Below are 13,919 nucleotides of genomic sequence, written 5' to 3' on the forward strand. Positions count from 1 at the left end.
TAATTTTTCCTTAGTATATATTTTTTGGAACACTGAGACATTCAGGGAGGTATTTATAATATAAAGTATTTGAAAGCTTATTTAACTATGGAATTCATAATTTTTAATAATAAGGACTCTTTAATTTTATAGTATATTGGTGGTCCGTGGAATACACTTAACACCCATGTCCAATGGGCACTGTTTTTACCACTGCCTCTACTCAGTGGAAGATCTTTAGTTAGTTCAGCTCAATTTCCTTTTCCCTAATTGTGGGGATTTATTCTTTCCTATCACTGTCATTTCTCTTTCCTCTATCTCCCATTCTGTGGTTTGGAAAGGAGGCTTGTCCACAAGGGAAGGATATGGGGCTGGGGTTATGAGCAATCTGAGTGACTAAAGAGCTACATGCGGCAGTTGGTTGGCAGTCTTCATCAATGAGCAAGCAGAACAACCAATCTGACTCCTTGTCACAGGCAATTAACAGGGCTTATCTGCATAAAGTCATGAGGTTCTCAAGGAGCTGAATAGCTCTACTGACTCTCTGGGGCTGGTTATTCATTGTACCCATGACCAGGGCTCAGAAGGCTGTCCTGTTGATGTCATCCCAGGTTTTGTGGTCTGTGGTCGCAATCTCTCACCTACCCTTTGGGTCCCTTGTATAGTTTGGTTGGTAGATAACAAATTGGATCATAGATATTTTTCTTTTCTTTTTAAATGTTTTGTATAATACCTCAATGGATCCTATCATTTGAACTTAAGATCCCAGAGTTTCACAGTGTCTTTTCTTCATTCTCCTTTGAGAAAACACTGACGTCCAATGGGCATTGGTTTTACCATTGCCTCAGCTTATTGGAAGATCCTCTGGGAGGTAACTGGTATATTAAGGCTAACTGGCTACATCAACAGGAGGTGGGGGAGGTCAGGACAGGACTTTAGGGTACTGGGAGGATTGGAAGGGGTAGCAGGGGGCACTTGGTTAGTACAAAATATTACCTTAACACACTGATATACATGTATTATCTCAATTTCCAGCTGATAAATTCCTTGAGATTTGTCCTCGGTAGTGTATGGTCCCTCGTACTCAGCACAGAGAGTTAGTATTTAATAAATATTTGTTAAACCTATATGCATTTTGTAAGATGTTAATTGTGGTGAGCATTTTCCAACCACCTCTGACCATTTTGGTGGGGTTATAGTTTCCAGCCCACAGAGATGGTAGGGAGCTCTCATTTTAAAGGAGGCTAAGGATTCTGCTTCATGGAGAAGTGATAATGGCTCCCGGCAAAAAGGCATGAGTTATTTCAACAGACAGACAATGAGATAGACAGACAGACATCCTTAACAGAGGGAACATTCTGCAAAGAAAGACTGAGGTGTAAATCATCATTTGACATATCGTATGCTATTGAAAGAAAAGTGCAGATTTCCTCTTCTCTAAATTGTAATTTTCACTCGATGTCCTTCAATCACTCATAGCAAAAGGAGATTAACAGCCTATTTAATCATATACCACAAAAAAATACATTTAAAGATGTTACAAAATGACTCCCCAATAAGGCCACATGATTTTCTTGCAGTGATTTGAAATTGTTTGCTAATGACTGATTATGCTCTTTTTTTATGTAAGCACTGCTGGTGGCAATGGCATTAGGTGTGAGCACAATTATGACTAATGTTTCATTCTTGGTTCATTCCCCATAACCACATATTTTAAGACAACCCTTCTGCACTTCTGTCTACTGGTGGCATTTCTCAATGCAGTTAAGCTTAATTTTTAATAACAAACCTTTCCATTGATCAGATATTTAACATCTTTAAGTTACTTAACACCTGCATGTCACATCAAATTTGTATGAGTCCTAAGAGGAAAAGAGAGCCAGAATTAGGTTTCTAATTGCACATTAACTATGTGGCAAACAGCATTTGTCACATAGCCTGTAACAAGGCTTATTCTGTGACCCTATAGTGCCTTATATTTTCTTGAACTTCTACTTTGACATGTCCTTAAAATATCTCCCACCTGTGACACTTGCCTTTTTCTGTGCTCAGCTTGCCTCACCATCACATAGTGACTTGGATACTTGGCTGCCAAACACTATCTACAGATATTCTTTCCACAGAATTGGTTGGGATGGACATTCCTGGAGGTCATGGAATCTGTCTAAGACTTAGTTTTTCATCTATCTCTTTTTAAAATCAGTTTTGATTTTACACAGTAGCACCTTTCATCAGGATATAATTTTCCAGAATGACTGGCAGCAGAAAGCAAGTACCACGTAATCTGGTGTGTTTGCTTGAGCAGGGTGACAGCATTTGTCCATATTGTACCTCGTTGCAGTGCTCTACTGGTGGCATATACTCAATAAACTGGGGAAATTAAGATACTGTTGTTTGATAAATTGATATGCATTATCAATACCTCATTTGGCTCCAAACTTAATTTAATTGGTCATTGAAATATTGGAACATAGTAGTTCCTCAATTAATGTTTCAGGAATAATTGATGCTGATAAGTATCCAAATGTCGCCTGCCGCCACAAGTGTCATAATTTAAATTGCTCTAATTGTGTGGTTTGTTTTATGAAATTTTGAGAAGCTGGCTTGGGGACATTGAGGGCTGTTCTGCATTTGTGCATCAAATTCAGTTGTGTGTTTTTTCCTCCTTTGCGTATGTTCTATTTCAAGCTCTCCTCTTTCCAAGGCTCCAGCTCTGTACCTTCATTGGGAAGGGGACAGTTTTCTACTCTATTTTCTATCCCCATTTTCAATATTGCTTCTTGCACCTTTCATAATCAAATTGCTTTTTTTCCAACCCACTCCCATTTCTTCAGCAACATGTTTTCTCTTTGCCTTGTAGCACACGAAATCATTTAGAAAATGTGCTCCTGCCTCGAATGCATTTTCCTACCTGCTAATGTATCGGTCGACCTGAATCACTTTTTCTAGCTTGTTCATCAGCACTGGAATATACAGGTGCCTCTCAGCATATCTTGTAGTATATGATATTAAACTGTGTTTGTCTGCCCACCAGACTGTGGAATCCTCAGGGAGGGAGACATGGTGTATTTATGTGTTTATCCATACCTGATGGCACAGTCGCTGCTGCATTGTCAGCCCAATAAGCACTGGTGGAAATGTACCCATACTCTTCTCAGGACGGTCATGGGGAACTTGACCTTTGCAAATGAGTAGACTTTAAGAACATTTGAATAGACACAATAAAGATGTATGTGGTGTGTATATCTCTTTTTGCCCGATGCCTTTTAATCAAAATGTTAGTTATTCTTATGTTCGACTGCAAAACATGAATAAAAAATGAAACAATTTTGATAATCATCTGTCAAATTTCCAGATGTCTGAGAGAAAAATTAGCATGACTTTATTTATCAGTTTTAATATGGACATTGTGGAGTTAGAGACAAGTTGAGGAAAGTGTTTTTTTCTAACTGATTTTTCTAAAAAATAATTTTCTTTGGCCTTCCCATAAAAACTCACATGCTGTACAGGAAGATAAAATGACTGGGCCTATTAACTGCCTTGCAAACTTAACTGCTTGCAATGTTACATAGAAAAAAAAAAAAAAGAGTACATTCACGCCTAAAAGTTTTTGTTATTATAGGAAAGATGACAACAATGTGGTCCTAGGTTTGAGTCATAGTTTTATTATTACTAATATGTGTAAGAATATGTATAAAAATGTTAGTTTACTTAGAGTCACAAAATCCAGATCTGAAGACCACATCTCAGATTGAACAGACTAAGAATAAAATAATACGAGAGATTTTTTTCCTAAATCCAGTGCTAGAGACAATATGAACAGGGATACCTTAGGGCTGTCATAACAAACACCACAGAATGGGGATTTAAACAACAGAAACTTATTTTCTCACAATTCTGGAAATTGGAAGTCTAAGATCAAGGTGTTAGCAGGGTTGATTTCTTCTGAGCTCTCTCTCCTTGGCATATAGGTGGGCTTTTTCCTCTGGTAACAGTACCTTGTTTCCCCTCTGTGCATGTTTGTGTTTAATCTCCTCTTCTTATAAGAATACCAGTAATATTGGATTAGGGCCCACCATAATTTGTTCATTTCACCTCATTTAAGACCATATCATCAAATACAGTCAACTTTTAAGGTACTAAGGGTTTGGATTTCAACATAAGAATTTGGAGGGGGGGGGATACAATTTTGCCCTCAACAAAGAACAGGAAATATCTCCAGTAGCAGATATTTCGGAAATAGGGCTGGTTATATAGCCTGTGTGTCAATAAAGAGATTCTGGGTAAAGTTATCTCTGGTGGATTGTTTCATGATGACACCTCTATTACAAGAAGGAACTGAGAAAAGATCCTGTGTGAATTTTAACCCACAGAAGAAAAATCTTCTTTACAGGCTCTCAGTACATCATTATAAAAGAAAATGCTTTAATAATTAAAATTTAAAAAAAATAAATAAACAAATAAAATTTTGTTGTTGTTGTTAGCAGGGAGGTTGCTATTTTTTGAGTTCCACTTTGAGGACTTAAATCCAATCGTAAGTCGCTGTCAAAATGAACTTCAAATTCTACCTATGAACTAATTTCAACTTTAAATCCTTAACTAGAGCTTCCTTGATTATCTTCTATTTTCTATTAGTTACCAAACTTAGTTTGCAAAGTAAAACTTTCTTTAATCTTAATCATTATATAGACACATGAACATTTTTGAGACTTTCACTTTGTGTTAACATCTTTTTTAAATGCATCTTCTCTTTTTTTTTGCTGCAGTCTAATGACGTGGTTAGTGGTTTTTAATGACGCATTCAAAGATAGAGGGATTAATCAATCAACATATTTGGTGTGTTCTACTCTGAGCTGGAATATTATGCTTCAAAGGACAATTATAGGATGTCACTCTGTGCTGAGCACGGATATTGATGTCTTATAATACAGAGACCATTATGATGATACTCGTTTTCTAGATGAAATGCCTGGTCACATGATACTAGTGAAATGTGTAAGATCAGACAGTAGTATGCCCCATGAGCTAATGCCAAAACCCAAGCTTTCACTGACATAATACCCATGCTTTCTAATATGCTATACAATATTTTTCTCCAAATGGTGAAATAGGAAAGGCAATAACATTGACGGTAGTCCCCTGATCTTGATGCTGTGATCCTCAGAAGGCTGTCTGAAGTACATATAATTGTCACCAGTTTACAAATGAGTGATTTCTGCTTCAAGGGAGGTGAGCCACCTGCTATCCACAATGGCACAAGTGTTGAAAGACAGAAGATGAAATGAACTTCAAGACTTTTAGAAGTCTTCTCAGTATAAGACATTAACCTTACTCTTCAAGAGTTTTAAATTAATTGGATAGTTGTAAAACTATTAAACTAGAAAAAGAATAGCCCATAGTTATATGCAAATGATGTCCTGGGGAAAGTGAATATGTTCTAAGAGGACGTAATCCCAGAGCAGATTTTTAATAGTTACATTTATAACTCTTCCCCTTGAACCTATTTTGAGTAACCTAAATTTTAGTCTCCACTTAGTTACTAACCCAATCATTTTGAACTAATTCATTTATATGTAATCATACAGTAAATCCCCTTTAAGGAAATCCCAGTACCCAAAGTACTGGGCACCAGTCATTACTGAGTAGACCGAAAGTTCAAAGGAAATTTACATAAGTGCTCTAGCAATGTAAGGGAGACCCTGGGAAATCTGTACACAGGGAGAGATTTGGGAAATGGGTGGGAAGAATACAGGAAGAAAGAAAGAAAGGAAGGAAGGAAGGAAGGAAGGAAGGAAGGAAGGAAGGAAGGAAGGAAGGAAGGAAGGGAAAGGAAGGAAGAAAGAAGGAAAGAAAGAAAGGAAAGAAGGAATCAAGGAGGATCAAGAGAAACAGAAACTATTATGGATGACAACTAAAGCAAAATAAAACTAATAACCCATACTAATGGAGAGAGCATGAGACAAAATGAGTCAAACCTGGGAATGCCAGACGGGAGGAAATGGCAAGTGCATGAGGGGAGGAGGAAAGCTAATGAAAAAGCATTCATTAAAACAGTTCAGTATTATGTGCAAATGAATGACTCTCATATACTTCTTGTCAGTAGATCTAGGGCAAAGTATCTGGGTACATGGCTGCAGAATTTGAGTTGTCCAAAAAGGGAAGAAAAGTAGTCACAAGGATTCCCAGAGAGGAGTGTGTATACTTGGAGACAAAATATACACATACAGATTTTTGATACTTTGAGTAAATAAAATAATATTTGAAAATTTAAGGCAAGGACACTAACAGATGTAATAGATACATCTAAATCTGTGTCTTCAATAGATAAATACTTTTACAATCACTGCCAGACAAAGTTATTTCAACCTGTAGATCATGATTTTTTTCAGGATATAAACTGCTATACAGATTCCATGTAAAAGTTTATCTAGTGTAGTACTCTTTTAGCATTTTCTATATTATTATATTAATAAAAATATATAATGTTCAGTGGCAACTTGAGATTCAAATCTGTATTACTCATGAGCTGTGAGGAAGAGTTAAAATTGAAAGTAGGTTGAAGGAAAAGAACAAAGTTGAAAGACTGAAAGACGGAAGTCAGATCCAGATCTGACTTCAGGATTTACTATAAATCTACAATAATCAAGAAAGTGTGGTGTTGTTAAAAGCCCTTATATAGACAAATAGATAAGTGGATCAGAAGAGAACTCAGAAAAAGACCCACATAAATACAATTAACTGATCTTTGACAAATGAGCAAAGGTGATACAATGGAGCAAAGATAGTTTCTTCAACAAATGGTGCTGGAACAACCGGACATGAACTTGTAAAAAAAAAAAAAAATGAATCTAGTCACAGACTTTACACCCTGCACAAAAATTAACTCAAAATGAATCATAGACCTAAATGTAAAACACAAAACTATAAAACTCCTAGAAGATGACATTGGAGAAAACCTAGATGGCCATGGATATGGTGATGCCTTTTTAGATGCAACACAAAAGGCACAACCCATGAAAGAAATGATTGATAAACTGATCTTCATTAAAATTAAACAAACAAACAAACAAACAGAAAAACCCCTTGCTTTGTGAAGGACAATCTCAAGAAAATGAAAAGACAAGCCAAGCTGGGAGAGAATATTTGCAAAAGATGCATCTGATAAGGACTGTTATCCAAAACATACAAAGATCTCTCAAAACTCAACAATAAGAAAACTAATAATCTGATTAAAAAATGGGCCAAAGACTTTGAGAAGCATTTCACTGAAGAAGATATACAGATGGCAAATACGCATATGAGAAGATGCTCTACATCATAAGTCATCAGGAAATGTAATTCAAAACAACAGTAAGATGCCACCACACACCTATTAGAATGGCCAATACATCAAATGCTGGTGAGGATGGGGAGTACAGGAACTCCCCTACTTTACTGTCAGGAACGCAAAATGATACCTCCTCTTTGGAAGGCAATTTGATGATATCTTAGTCTTACCATAAAACCCAGTAATTGCTCTCCTTGGTATTTACCCAAAGGAGTTGATAACTTATGTACACACAAAAACTTACACTTGAGGTTCATGTCAAAGGCAACAATCTGAAAAGTCTACACACTGTATGATTTTAACTATGTGATCTTTAGAAAGGCAAAATTTGAAGGAAATAAAAAGGAAGCAGTTTCTAGGGGGGAAAGTGGAGGGATGAATAGATAGAGCACATAAAAATCTTATGTAAAATACTCTATATGATATTATAATTATAATACTTTATATGATATAATGATGGATATATGTCATCGTACATTTGTCGAAACCCATTAAATATACAACACTAACAGTGAAACTTAAGCTAAACTATGGACTTAGGGTGATTATGATGTGTCTATATCAGTTAATTCATAGGAAAACAATGTACCATTCTGGTGAGTGATGATAGTGGAGGCTGGGTGCATGCAGGGGCTGGGGGTCCATGGGAAATCTCTGTACCTCCCTCTCAATTTTGTTATATACCTAAAAGTTTTTTTAAAAAAAATAAAGTCTTAAAAAAATTGAACGTAGGAGTCCAATCTTCAGAATAGTCCCAGGAATATATTTATCCAGATATTAAGAATACATTTTCCTGAAATTTTCATATAAGATGTAGTTTTAAAAATGAAAGTGTACATTTTTCTAGAAGTGTCATTTTATATCTCTCTTACCTTATCTTTAACTTTCGTCCACAAGCAAAAATAATTTCATTAAATTTATAGACTTAAAGAAATTTAAGTTTGTAACAGCCGGGGCATTGTCACAAATAACCCTAAAGTTAATAGCTCTAATTTATTGAATATTGAGTATATGTAAAACAACTTTTTTATACATTATTCCCTGTAATTCTTATCTCAATGCTTTGAGTTGAAATTATTATCCCTATTTTCAGACGAGGAATTAGATGCTTAAAATGTGAAATAACTTACGTGACACAAATAGCAAGTGAACAACTTGGGTTGCAAGTAGGGAATTGACTGTACATTCCACATGCTAACCCACCGCACTCTATAGTCTTCATCTATCACATACTTCTGAATGCATTTGTATACTTCCTCTATTTTTATAAAGGATTCAGAGGTTCAGAGATCATCTAGATAATCAGTGATAAACTACCAATTCATGAGCAATGGACAAAGAGTACAATGAAGGCAAACCCAAACAAACAAGTTAAGAGGTCATGTTACGCTGAATATGTGCATACAAGTCAGACAATTAAGTTCGCAAACTCATCCTAGAAAAAGGGATACATACCTCACTGGTGAATATCACTACGGTCACCTTTGAAATATTCCCCTTGGGAAGCTACGCACTGATGCCAGTGCTTAGTCCACTAGTCCACACTTCAAAGCAATTTTGGAACTCTTTTTCTGGAATGGCCATCAGAGTTGTCATCGTATTACCCTCAATGTCGTGAATGTCATCGCAATGTCTTCCTTTCAATATTTCCTTTATCTTCAGATAAAGAAAGAAGTCATTGGGGTTCAGATCAGGAGGGTGTTCCAATACAGTTATTTGTTTACTGGCTGAAAACTTCCTCACAGACAGTGTCGTGTGAGCTGGTGCATTGTCGTGATGAAGAGCCATGAATTGGTGAAAAGTTCAGGTCGTCTAACTTTTTCACACAGCCTTTTCAGCATTTCCAAATAGAAAACTCTGTTAACTGTTTGTCCAGTTGGTACAAATCTATAATGAATAACCCCTCTGATATATTTTTTAAAAAGATTAGCAACATCATTACAAAAAGTTCGCGAACTTAATTGTCAGAACTCATAAATCCCTCATATTTTAATAAAGATACTTTAACAGAAAATCAGTTTCTTCTCATGCACACTAAATGTTAACTGGTTGAAAAATACAAGAGTGAAGGGGAAGCCACAGGTAGGGCACATCTGTTGTTGATTTCAGCCTCAACCTCACTCTTGCAAGTAGCGCTAAGTGTATAGCACTGTGTTGTCAACCATCTGTTGCTTTGCCCCTTCTAGAAACAATGGTCTTCCAGTTCTAAAAGATTAGTTAGCAACAGTAGAGTTTCTCTTTTACAATACCTGTCCTACCTGTAAACAAATTTCAAGAATTGACAGCAATCTCATTATCTGGTCAAGGAGATAACCATATAGGATAAACTAACCAAATCACTTAGGGTCCTCTTTTTAAACTTCCCTATTACCTAGTGCAGTGCCCTAAATGTAAAAGCTCCTCAATACATTCTCATTCATTTGATTGATAAGATATCTTTAATATGGTAACAGGAAAAAGAGCCAAGTCAATTTAATAACTCATTTGTATTTTATAAGGCAATTAGAAAACAAAAAACGAAAAACTGAAATGAAGTAGAAGGTTTCAAAAAAAGAGAGACAGCAATAATTCTAATCCCTTCCATTAGCAAATGTTATGCATGCAGAGGCTTGTAAAATAATTGGTTTTATTTTACTTTTTGATTTTTACTCTATAGATTATTTTGGAATTCAAATGCCATGTGAAGAAGTCCAAAATATCTGTGAGATATTTGAGACATGAGGTCCCAGTTGCCCCCATTACCCCGACCTAATGCCACACACGTGGGTGAGGCCACCTGAGACCCCATCCTGAGCCCAGGTGACATCAGGCTGACTTTGGCATGTCTTAAGGCATCATTTGATATTCAGCTGATTTATAATTTCAGGGCTAGCATTGTAGATATGAATCTATTTTTTTTTTAATTTTCCATCACAACACTGCTGTAAGGAATATTCTATTATTGATCAAGTGCATAAGGAAAGATTTTACTAATGTATTGAAAGAGGCCAAGTAAAATGATGCAGATCATAGCCAAATGAACTGAAATGAGCATGTTTAAACAACAATATGTTTATTCATATTTACTCCCAGCTCACTGAGAATAAAAGTCTAACTCCCTATGGGAAGAATGATATCCTTTCATGGTATCCTACCCCACTAATTTGTACTGGAAATTAGGAATGCTATAGGAGGAAAACTGTATTTAATCAATCAACAAATGCTGGCTGTGCCCCTATTATCCTCTATACAACACAGGGGCTTCTATTCCTGTCCATCCCTGTATCCCTTTACCCTTGGAAGCACAACCAGTCTCCTCTAACCCACACAATAGATGCTCCTTATCTAGTTTTCAAGGAAGGCGTAATCCTGTGGCATTAGGAAATATACGTTTGGCCAGAAACCAATGTATTTGGTCTCAATCCCAAAGCTTTCGGTAAGTAATCGTGTCATTCTGGATTTGGCATCTAATTTTTCTGCACATGCATTTTTTTTTACTTACAGTTTGAGAGGTAAGAATATACCTTTTTAGTCTCAGAGAGTGATGTGGCAATGAAATTTAGCATTTTAGAACTAAACAGCACAGATAAAAATTTATTACCTGAAACAATAGCTATTTCATTTTCTATACTTAAAGAGAAGAGTTGAATTGGCTTATTCTTCTCTTTTAGCTTCACCCATCAGGAAAGTAAACTATAGCAACTCTATGGATGTGACACTCATGAATAAGTTTTATATTTTCCCCTTTCTTGTATTTGGCATTTTATTATAATTCATATTTATCCTGATCTTGATTTTAGATTTTTTTCCTTTCATTTTAGGTGTTTATTGTTTATTTTATTTCATTATATGTGTTATGTATAAATGACTCCAAATCTTGTATGAAAAAAAAAAAAACTATAGGAAATAAAATTTTAAAACAAACATGTACATAACACATACTTGTTGCAGGGGAAAGAATGGGCCATACGCCTGAGAAAACGTTAGGACATCATGAACTATCTGGTAAATTTTTGGATTTTAGTAATCATTATATATACCAACTTAATTTTTTTCTCTCAGCATTTGTGTTATGGACTGTTGGGGCTATGGAGGCGCTCTGGTGCCTGAGTTTCCCTGAAGAAAGAATATTCCCTTAACAACTGTGACCTAATAGCCAGGGGTCAATGGGCTGGTTTCATAATCTCTATAATTTTATTTGTTCATAGCCTAGGTCACTCAATTACTCCTCATCCTTCACTAATTTTTCCCTCATTAATTGAACCTATTAGTAGATAGATGATAGATAGATAGATAGATAGATAGATAGATAGATAGATAGATAGATAATCTGTCCAAATGGCTCAAAGGAGATTCAATATAATCAGTTAGAGCAAATGTACAAAGGGACTATGATTTTTTTGGAATGTAAATGCCATGTGAAGGAGCCTAAGCTTCTTCTAGTTATTGGAGACAAGATATCTGCTATCTATTGCAGACAAGGGGCCCCAGTTCCCCCATGACTCCAGCTACAAATGCCAGATATGTAAGTGAGGCATGTTACCTGTTATCAATAGTAGAATGGGTTTTCCATCCTCCTCCATATTGAAGTTTCTGATTTAATTTTGAAGGAAAAATAAATTATTTTCTAGGATCTTGAAGTCTGTGAATATAGACACATGAACTATCCACAAAACATACAGGTAATATCAGCTCCATTTCCAATATAGACGATCAAGTGCAAAGTAAAACTAAGGTGAACTAAGTAAAGCTTGTGGCCGGATGGCAGTCATGCCAACATCACAAAGCTAAGCAAGGGATGACCTTCAGAGAGCTGTTAGTGCTCCATTTTGCTCAAGTCTGGTCTTTTGCCTAAATCTTCTTGGAGAAACCGGAGTTCCTGAATTTCTCACTGCCATACCTTTTTCAATATGAATGCGTGCAATTGTACAATATTTGCATTGTATTTAGTTATGAAACTGACTTGTCTCATTCACATCACTACATGTTTTACTCTTATAAGTACTTGTAAATGTTTAAAGTACTTGACTCATTTCATTTTTGAATATGTCTTGTATACTTTCTTGCCATTTTATATAATTGCATTTAGTGAAAATTCAGTCTTTGGAAAGGTCCTTAAGTAATGTTACTCATTCATGGCTGACCATAGCACTTAAAACCCAAACAACAAATTACACTGTGGGATTCTTTTTTCCCTTCATTTATTTTTAAGAGAACGTTTTCATTAATCTTATTGGGCATGTTTCTCTGTGCATGTATTTCCTGCAGTTAAAACTACACTGTGCCCTCCTAGATAATGCTCCCCAAATTACATATGACAGTGCTGATGCAGCTTCTCATTGGTATGCAGCAACCTGCTTCGTTAATGAGTATTTTTTAAGCCTCTTTGAAGTCTTGAATATGAAAATAGAATAAAAATGTGATTACTGTCACTATAGCATTGCCAAATTTGTTAATGAGGCAACATTCTTTATTTTGTCTTGGGCCAAATTTGATGGTTGTTTTGCAAACAGCACAAAGCAATGATTAACTCGTAAGCTAGGCTCCTCAGCTTTACGTTACGGATATCTTTTATGTAGATTTGTCCAATGTGTTCCCCTTAGTGTTCGGGAAGAATCACATTTCACAGCTTCAACTACTTCACTTATCTAGTACAGATCCTAAAAGTAGGTAAAATGGAGGTGAAAAAGCTCTTCAGGGAATAAGTATAATCTCAATTATATGTTGTCATAAAATACTTTATTCGATAGCATTTGTCATCTAAAATGGGGTTGCTAAAATCTTGAAATTCCATTATAGACAATAATTCTCATCTTTATTACTGCTAAATTCTCTAAGTTACTGAGCACAGTCTCTTCTGCCTAACTCAAAAAGTTCCTAAAGCCTGCAGAAAACCCATGGGCAGCATGGGGAACTCCTGCCAATGAGACAATGTGGTCATTATACTTTACAGCGTCTTACGTAAAATTATTTAAACGATTTTTTTGTTGTTATTTACCTCTTATATTTATTATAAACTAAATTTTTTTTCTGTCAAGGATTTCAGTTAACACAAAGCCAGCCACCCACCCACTCCCTCCCATGGAGGCTATGTTTAACAATATTTGCAATCATGTTTACCTTCTTTGTCCTCACTATAATTTCAGCGTTCCCGCAAAGCGTTTGCTTTTTCAGTGAGAGAAAAGTACCTTGCGAATGTAAAGATACTAATTTTCATTCCTTTCAACTCCTAATATTCCTCTGAGATTGCTGCTAAATAGTTTTAAGAGTTTAGATAAATTGGTCAGATAGGTTTATAAGGTTTATGTAGGTGCCAAAGGGAAATGAGGATATCTTTGAGATGATGATGATGGTAACAAGAGCAGACAGTTTATTGAGCAGAAAACTAGTGAAATAACAAAAACATTAATCATTACTAGATAGTAAATTCCTTGAGGACAGGGACTATATCTTATAAAACATTTACCACACACAGCCTGCCTGAACTGTGGTTAAGTAGTCAGTAAATACATGTGAACTTTGGTTTAATGGTCAGAGAAGAAGTAGGAAAAAGAGACAAATGTAGAAAAAAAGCAATAAAAAAATTGACCTATAAAGTCATCTACTATTTAAATCATCTTTCAAACTCGAGGAT

General features: G+C 35.7%; 1 protein-coding gene across 1 annotated transcript in view; it reads right to left on the reverse strand.

Moving 5' to 3' along the window:
* Positions 1–13,919, reverse strand: part of DPP10 (dipeptidyl peptidase like 10) — a 1,313,078-nt gene that overhangs the window by 854,645 nt on the left and 444,514 nt on the right. The window lies entirely within an intron of this gene.

Source organism: Rhinolophus sinicus, chromosome 17, assembly GCF_057876585.1.
Source record: "Rhinolophus sinicus isolate RSI-liver-muscle chromosome 17, RSI-T2T, whole genome shotgun sequence".
Classification (NCBI taxonomy): Eukaryota; Metazoa; Chordata; class Mammalia; order Chiroptera; family Rhinolophidae; genus Rhinolophus; species Rhinolophus sinicus.